Source organism: Leuciscus leuciscus, assembly GCF_965113295.1.
Source record: "Leuciscus leuciscus genome assembly, chromosome: 22".
Taxonomy (NCBI): Eukaryota; Metazoa; Chordata; class Actinopteri; order Cypriniformes; family Leuciscidae; genus Leuciscus; species Leuciscus leuciscus.
This window is the reverse complement of record NC_138746.1, coordinates 4,003,245-4,012,839: the sequence shown is the minus strand read 5'-3', so window position 1 is coordinate 4,012,839 and position 9,595 is coordinate 4,003,245. Positions and strand designations below refer to the sequence as shown.

The 9,595-nt window shown below is 36.7% G+C and overlaps 1 protein-coding gene across 3 annotated transcripts in view; it reads left to right on the top strand.

The window, feature by feature from the left end:
* The first annotated feature begins 372 nt into the window (after positions 1-372).
* Positions 373-9,595, top strand: part of tmem63ba (transmembrane protein 63Ba) — a 35,507-nt gene continuing 26,284 nt past the window's right edge. Inside the window, exon 1 of one of the 3 annotated variants that reach the window (XM_082153328.1) lies at positions 373-634. The gene's annotated coding sequence lies outside the window, so the exon portion shown is untranslated. Of the gene's footprint in view, positions 635-4,756; positions 6,240-9,595 lie in introns of those variants that run through there. The other 2 variants (XM_082153326.1, XM_082153327.1) reach the window with 2 other exon arrangements.

Sequence of the window (9,595 nt, the reverse complement as noted above, 5' to 3'; positions counted from 1 at the left end):
GGGAGGAGACTGGGTGTGGCGTTGTGCTCGTGCATGTGCGCTCAATTTTACGTTAACTGTGATGTACAAAGAGAATATGCGTGGGATCCTTCGTACGCAGAGATTCATACATCTGGGTTTTTTTGTGCGTACGCACATTTACAGCTTTGTCCGTACGCAATGTTTTAGTATGAATTCAACGCAAGTCTTTGTACATGAGGCCCCAGGTGACAACGCCATTTAAAAAGAACGTATGTGACCGAACAATTCCGAGCAAATCCGACTAAAAACGAACACCAAACCGACCGTAAGCAACAGGAGTCGAAGCGGAGTCGAATGTGACCGAAATCATCCGGGAAAACCCGAACATGGACGACGCCCCAGCTGGGAAACAGTTCGTGGGTTGCCTATCAACCGCACATACATCGTCACCGGCCCGATCCATTACAGCCATGCTAGGGCTTGTTGTGTGTCAGTGTCGTAGATGAGACACTAACTGAAAAATGGCCTAATCCTAAGCATTTTGTTTTTCCGAACACTATTAAACCTTTCCGAGGAAATCCTGAACTGGAATTTTTGATACTATTGCGGTTATTTTGGGATATCACAGCAGTAGCTAACCGAGAGCTACTTTGGCTTTGACCGCTCCGGCCAGGTGAGTTAACTTAACTTCTACCACCTGAACTAACTAGTTTGAGCAGTGTCAGTCTGATCATTGTGATGCTTAGCTTTAGTAGAAGTAAACCTATACCAATGTTAAGTCATTTAAACCAGTTGGTGAGAAATCACAACAAAGTGGCTAACAGTTCGGCTAGGCACATTAGCTGTAGCTAACTATACAAGTATTTAACTTTATTAGTAATTATTCTTAAGGTAGATCAGTACATAATTCACTGTCATTTATCTATAATGACTAAATATAGTGGTCTCACTCTCAAGCAGTTTATAGCTAGCATGTTGACGTTATATTATGGCTTGGATTGATTAGCCTCATCAACTGTTTTTCTTAAAGTCTGTTTAATGTAAATAAATAAATACATTCTGTGGTTATTTTTGAGTTAGGGGAACGTGAGGTGATATGTAGCATAGCTAATCTGATGATTAGTGTCAATCCTCACCAGTATAATAGCAGATTATGATGTACTCCAGTGACACATATTCTCTGATCCATCTGACTAGAATATGACTAGTGCTGTATGAAAGATAAACATTTATCCATAGCATTTTCTATTTTAAGTAAATGTAATTAAACTATAGAAATTAACTAAATAAGTACATTTACAAATATAACAATACATTTGATTTAAACAAGTCATACATTTAACAGTACGGGAATATAGTGAGTAGATTTTTTTATATATTTTTTTGACTTAATACATAGTACAAATATTTTCCACATATTTTTAATAAACAAATTGACAGTATAAATTGGGTCTTTATACACGAAAAGTTAAAGCTACGTTTGAAATGTTAGCATTGGTGTCCCTTGCACAAGGATGACCATAGGGGTTTCTGTGGCGTCTAAAGATTGAAACCCCTGATCTAAACATTAGAATAGCATGATTTTATAGTTATATGAGGAATAAGATTATGTGGTTTATTGTTTGTTTTGTGCACTAATTAGTTACTTTGACTTTAATTTTTCATGTCCCTTGAGTTTAACTAGTTGTTTATTGGTATCCCAATGATTTTGTGATGTTAAAAGTACAAAACTTTAAGCCTGCCAAGTTTGATTATCCTGTGGCAAATCACTCAGTTCTGTTGTAGCAGCAGTTGGTTGATCCTCGCGTTTGCATTTGGCCTCTGGCACAGAGCTTAGTGCAACGAAATCAATAAATTGAGCTCTTTGGTGTCTTGGAGATGGCTTCAAGAAATTGGATACAGTTTTAAAACCATTTCAGTGCATTTCAAACAGATGAACGCTTCACTCCAAGTTTAATATTGTCTCAGGAGCCGGAATGCAGTTTACCCCTTGGGCTTGGCTGAGTTTGATCAAACTGAGGAGAATTTCATATCTTACAAAGCTCCTTTCAGGTCTTGTTCAGCAAAGCAACAACTGGCTCCTGGGGCTCACCATATGTTCCATATGTCACACCACATATCCTTTCTTCTCACTGACTCAAATGTACAGTTTGCATGGTATAGCAAACCAGATTCAAATGTGCTATCCTCCACATGAGCCTTAGTAATGTTGTCCTCATGCTTGGTGTGCTTTATAAGTGGTTGACTGGTTTTCAATGGGCAATACTGATATTAAGAGCCCAGGGTGAAAGACTGACCATGCTCTATTTGCTGACACAAAATAAACACTTATTTTATACAATGTTGGCTTAGAATAAACTGTTTTGGAAACATAAATTATCATAATTTTAACAGTAAAAGACTGAAATGCTATGGTAAAATCCTTTTAATTGCCTTATTTATATACAGTGAAAAACTGTAATAGGCCTAGATCTAACTCCACAATTCGATGGTTTCATTTATCATTTGGCTTTATTTTTACCACCTGCGTATTTATGATGGTTGTCAGTATTATAAAGGTACTAAACAGATTTGAGTACTTTGGTTTATTAACATTATATCAGTTAATGAAATATAATTTTTGCTGTAAAATAATTTCAATCCAAAAACTTTGTCTGACAGCTGATTGTATATTTTAACTGACAACCACAGGTGCTGTTTTTTAACCATACATTTCACAGATTCTTTTTAGAGTGTAGTTTAATAAACATTGACAAGGCTGGTGGTTAATTTTGGCACTTTCTGGCACAAGGGTGAACTAACACTTTTGAAAGTGGTTTTTTTTGGTGAATGGATTATTTTCAAATGGCTAAATTCAGCACATGTATCAGCCTGGCCAATATTTCGGCCTATCACTGCTCTTCACTGGGCAACGTTTCAGAAAAAATACACATCTCTATGAGTCTCTGTAATGCACTGCAGTGAAAAAATATAAACTTGTTTGTGCATGCTGAAGGTTTTACTAATCAGAATTGAACTGATTTAACTGTTATCTGTTTTATAATATTTTCAGGGTGTGTGGGATATCTGCACAGCTATCAGTTGTCATCTTTTAAAGGGGTCCTATTATGCCCTTTTACAAAGTCTTGATTTAGTTTTTGGGGTGTACTATAGCCTAATGCTTGATTGTTAAAAAAATGCATTATTTTTCACATATTTTACATTATTACAGCACCTCTCTTCCCAGTCTGGCTCGAACATGCCGATTTCGATGAAGCCCCTCCTTCCGGAATACAAAATGTGCTGTGATTGGTTTGCTGGCCCAGTGTGTTGTGATTGGCAGCCTTAGCTCGTGTTCGGGAAATAAGGACTTTAAAGGTTGTATTGTTGTGAGGTTTTGCGCTCGTGACTCCGACTTCGCGTGCAGCCGTGCATGAGCGCAAAACCTCACAACACCCACCCGCTGTCGGTGATTGGTTGGAACACTATTTATTTTGGTTTTTGAGTGGTTGGTGAAACCAATTGTTTTTGTGTGCAGATCTCAGAGCCTAGGCTGCCTACAGAGACGCGTTTTTTTGACGGCCTGCTTATGGGGCGGGCAGCTAGCGGATCGTTAGGAAAGATTAGATGAATGTGCTCATTTATGTTTGGGCCTTTTTTGGGCCTGAAATCACTGATACAACCTTTAAAGGAGCCGTATGTAAGATTGTGGCCAAAACTGGTACTGCAATCTTAATGTCTAGTGACATATCAGGACCATTTTATGATTAATTGAAATACATTTCTTACATACAGCTCCTTTAAGCAACAGCCTCTGGTGGAACGGCAACGGCACTCTGTCCTTCTATTGCGCATGCGCGACTTTAACTGCTACTTCGCGAAGTTCTACTGTAAACTTCAACCTTCTACTACGGGAGAGCAGCTGATTTGCCGCAGTCGCTACTACGTGACAGATTAATAAAGTTAATGTTATGTTTTAGGTTATGTGGCATTGTAATTGTTTCTGTATATCATTAAATGCCGAAAGCAACCTTTTTCTTGCTTTTTAAAATCACTTTCTTTTTTTTGTTGTATTTTGTCAGATGATTAAATTATCCCCTACGCCGTCCTATTTACTGTTGCTTAGTGATTTTTGCGTTCTTTTTGCCGTTCCATCAGCAGCTGATGTCCCGCCTCTCCATAACTGCGTTCTTCTCTAGTGTAAATATTAAGGTTATTTCAAACCAATTCGAGCCCGATTCAGACCCTGACAATGTTAACGAACAAGAGCAGCATCCAGAACAGATTTCATGGACGGACTTTGCAAGCACGGATTTCACAGGATGTTTCAGGGTAGTGTGTTTTTTGGAATTTTCGTACACATTATAGATACGATGTTATCCACCGTTTAATCGTGATATTTGTCGGAAAACGAAGTTAATACAAACAGTAATCGATCATAAAACCATGGTTAATTTTTCTAAGGAGCGGTGAACCATCTTACAAAAGCGAGAGCTTACAATAGCAAACAGAAAACAAACTGTTCTCCATAAAATGTGCAGAGCATAGATGAACGTTGGGGTAATCATGTTCAGGAACAGTGTTTAAAATACATTTTATCAGCCTTAGGAAGGTCAAACAAAGGAGTTTCGGAAACGTTGTAGAAAAAACGGTGTCTCTTTGACATAGCGTCCAACACTGTCTTCTCTAATGCAGCTCAACCAGGCCTCGTCCCCTTTCTTGCATATTCCGTGGATTTCATAAAATCGTGTCGTAGTCCAAACGAGCCGTTTGTTGTAGTTCTTGAAAAGGGAATTCCCTTTGGAGTGGACTTTGAGTTTTGTAACCTTGCAGATCTTTTTTTTATGCTCAAACAGCGACATTACACACTAACTTAAGTTAAAGAAGTGGAAAAGCATAATAGGACCCCTTTAAATCCTGTCACTGGACATGATGACAATACTTGTGATGAGAATCAGTTTGCTGAAACAGGAGACACTCGACAATTGCATTCAGACATAAAGGTATATGAAAATTAATATAGAGATCACACGTTAAAAATAAAGTGGCAAAAGTGTTCAGCACTTGATCAGGTAATATATATTTCATTGGTAGATACAGGTGATGAAATTCAGTAACAGACAGTGATACCACAGTAAAAGAGTGGCGGATTAATTGTTGTCATATATTACAGTCCAGTGAAACGAAAGTATTCTAGTATCCCTTTAAGACTGCTGATAGTGTTTGTGAAGTGGAATCACTTTGACCTTGGATATGATGTTGTAATATGTTATTTACTGCTCTGCTGTTAGCACGATGAAATGGTGCCAGTATTACTTCACTCTTGTAATGTGGTGGTTAATGAGCGACTATTTCCTTTCACCTTGAGGCCAACAACCCGAAAGAACAGATTATCTGAACGGCACATTCTTATCCAAAGCAATTTGATTTGTCTGTGTTTCTCATGAAAGCCAAACTGTAGTCCGACAGGGCATAAAAGGTTATTATATGTTAACATTGCAGAATGATAGTGTTTTGGGTGTAGAAATCACTCGTTTGTTTGTTTATTGGGATTTTACAGGCAATAGCAGTTGTTTCAGCTGATCCAAGGTCACTTGCTGCAACTCTCAATTGAAAAAGTAGAAATGCTAATGTATTTTTCACGGTTGTGCAACATTAAGAATTATATTACGAATACCATGAAATTGAATGCAGAATTATAATTATAATTATTTTTATATAAATTCATAACATTTCATGAACATTTCATTTGTCAGTATGAATCTCACAAAACATTACCATACACACATCTCAAGAAACAGATGATATTTGGAGCAAAATCATTACTTAGCATTAGAAAAACTGTGTTAAAATGTATGTATGAATGAAATATAGAATGCCAAATTATATTATGCATTTTATGTCATTAATCTGCTATACTGTTATATAAATCTCATTAATTTATATTTTTGGCCATATAAATAATAACTGCACCAAATTGTTATTTTTGCTCAGTTTGGGCCTCGGTGTCTCACGGCTGTTCCATAAGCGTCACCTACTGTCAGAGAGTGAATTACATTATTATTTAGCATCTCCTTTCCTTGTTCTAGTGGGATTGTTCACAGAGTGCGTGAGACTGTTTTACACAGCATACAGTCAGTGTTGATAAATTGAACTGGTTGATTGAAAAGATGTCACTCAGTGTGTGTGTGTGTGTGTGTGTTTACAGTGGGAGCAGGATTGTGGTGGTTGACTGACTGGGAGTGACAGATGCATTGCCGAAGCAATAGTGCAAACAGAAGTCCAACGATCGATTCGAAGTGGGTTTTGGCTGAATGCGTGTTTCAGTGACATCATACGATGCGTCTAGGTCCAAAATCTGTGGGAAATCTGCAGCAATTTAGAAAAATTGCAAGCCCTGAATATCACAGAATTTGTTTGGTTTTGCATTAAATTCTGCAATTGCAGAATCTCGAAATCCTGGAGGGACTGCTTTTCCTGTGATTCCAGTTCAGCATCATGTGATCTGACATTCGATTCGAATTCACACTCATGATTCAAATGGGAGCCAGTTTTTAAATTCTCAATTTTGCCCAAGTTTGATATTAGTAAATGCTGCAGGTGTTGTGAACTTGTACAGATCAATACTCTAATGTGACTCGTTGGCCTGAGATGATGACCTTAACTGTTAAAGATCATGTGAGTTTTGCTGAGCCCAGTGTAATGAGACTTGCACGAACGAGGTCAGAGAAGCTGTGCTATAGATTAAATGTTTCAGCAGCCGCAGCACTGGAGACATGATGTTACAGCATATTTTTTTTGTCTGATATTCTTCTGCTTTAAAGTTTCCTCATCAACATAGACTTGGAGTAGCCTATAACTTCTCTTCATTTGAAGCAAGGCTTAATCGATGATATGAACGCAAGATTGTGAGCTAGGTAAATAATTGAATTCAACAAACAAATCAGCAGTGATTTGTAACGTTGTCAAACTTGTTGAGGTCAGAACTTAACAAGTGTCAGCATGTTCCGGGAAGGCGTATGCTTTGTTGTAGTTTCAGAATCAGTTCTCTTATTGATCTGTTGACCACTTTTTCAGATGTCTGAAAAACAGGAATCAATCAGCGCTCGACCTTACGACATCAGGAGGATGTCAACGTAAGGCCTTGGTTTGTCAAGATGAGACTGGCTGTTATATTCAGACTTGTGGCTGTCAGACTCAGCAGTGTGTGTTTTTGAGCATTGCTGATGCCAGGAAATCACAAGATCGGTCTGTGTGACAGCAGGCTTAATTGAACATAAGTAAAGGCAGTCAGTCAGTGAATAAGTCTCTGTAATATGGATCATTTGCAACCTGATGCTTTTATTAGAGCTTGGCTGTCACAACGTTTGCTGTCATGCGCTGTTTGTTTTCATGACTCGGCATTAGCGTTGAGTTCAGAAGAACAGCAGCGGGGTGGATGTCCCAGCCATCTGTCTCAAAGGAACTGTTCTAAATCTGCAAAGGCAATGCATTTGCCGTTTACATTTGCGATTAATTCAATACGTTGAATTTAACACAGTTAAATCATTTATCTAATCTGGCCTTTTAACTGTTTCATTCTGTTCTGTGTGAAAAACTGCGCCAGTAACAATTGCAGAAGTTTGAACAAACCCAGAACACAGACTATAGAGTGCAATAGAGACTATCACTTTTTTAGCAGTCTTAGTTTCTGAAGTATTTTGCCCATATATATATATATATATATAAAAGCCTTCATTTAAGAGTTACAAGCCATAAACCAAACAGCTACGAGGCAAATCGCAACATTATAAACTATTTGAAACAAAAAGACAAAGTACAGGAATATATACGAAACAGCTTTAATGAGGGAAAGAACTACAATAATAAAATAATTATGTTTATTGCAAAATATGCACATATTTAAGTAGTTCGAGAACATAGGGAACATACTATTACATTATTTGCAGTCCAATGGGAGTGGATGGGCGTTTTTTGGCGCTAATTGCTGGTCACGATTCTCTGATTGGTGGAGATTTCTTTGAAGAATCAAGGGTAACGTGTTTGTTTGTTTTTAAACCAGGAACTCTGCTGTTAAACAATTAATTAAAAAGTCTTCCCTTTCCTTATAAAGTATTGGAATTTGGAAGTGAATTGGTGTCAAAGATGATATGCTGATGACTAACCTCACCTTGAGCTGGCTTGGCACAGAGTTTGATTTGTTATGAAACGCAGCGTGTGACTTTCTCTCCCCCATCACCCTTATATGCTGTATTTATTTTCCATCGGAAAAGTCAGAGTCCTGCTGTCACGGTTAACATAACTTTGGTTCTGACATTAATTCACACTGGACAGCCAAATGTGTGTGTATGTTGTTGCTTTAGTAGATTCCTTGCATCCTTTGAACAATAAATGATCAAATGACCAGCAGATTAAATGGTAATATTTGTTAAACGCACTCAATTAACCCCACGTTATTGCATATTTAAAGCAGTATTATTTTAGTATCATTAAGATACTATTATAGTTATTCATATTTTGAATCTTTTTTTATTTTTATATTTTCTGTTTTCATTTCATTTTTAAAGTTTTAGTAAGTTTGTTTTGCGTTTTTGTCGTTTATATTAGTTGGTTTTAAATGTCTATATAGTTTTTATTCATTTGATTTCAATTTGATTTCAATTATTTTATTTTAGCTAGCTGAAAAAATAAATATTAAAGGTTGTTTTATATATATATATATATATATATATATATATATATATATACAGTATATATATAATATATGCATTTTATTTTAGTTAACCTTTTTTTTTTCAAGTAAAGAAAATGTTTAATCTAATACCTAAACTAATAACTAACTAAACGTGACAATTTATCAAATTAAAGGAATAGTTCACACAAAAATGAATTTATTTTCTCACCCTCACCATGTTGTTTCAAACCTGTATTATCTGTAAACTACTTTTATAATATTTTAATGGAGTTTTTTTGGTTGAGGGGAAAAAAATATGGAAAAAAGCTGTGCATATATTCATCAAAAAGCGTCCTAATTTGTTCCACAGAAGAAATAAAAACATTTTTAATTACTGTGAAATATTCCTTAGTATTTGAAATGTATATTCCTGGCTGGCAATTTTAGACAGTGTTCCCTCAGGAAGAACTCGGTACAGTTGGTGCATTTTGCCTCAGAGAGATGGCTCGGCCTGTTTGTCCATTGTCAAGTGGTTTAGTGGCTGATCTCACTGTAGGAGGAATATAGATGTGTCTGTGTTGAGCCAGCGGTAGCATGCCAGAGCACAGCATGCACAGCCTTGGAGCTCTACAGATCTCTTAATGTAGAGATGTGTTGTCAGTCACTCACAGCAAAGCTTTCATGCAGTTACATAATGCGCCAAGTTACACCTTTAGACGTCATAGACACGAAGCAGATTTATGATATTGAGCGTTACAGAACTGGTCTTTCCTGTAAGATACTTTGCAAAACCGTTCTCTTTGCGTTCATTGTTTATCATTATTTCAGCCTTTCGATCTTTAAATGTGTTCAGATAATTAGGCCTAATTCTTAATGAATTCTGAATGCTAAATGCCAGTTCTTAAAGGATTAGTTAATCCCCCAAAAAAACTCTTGTGTTGTTCAAAATTTCTTTGAATTTCTCTCTTTTGTAAAACATGA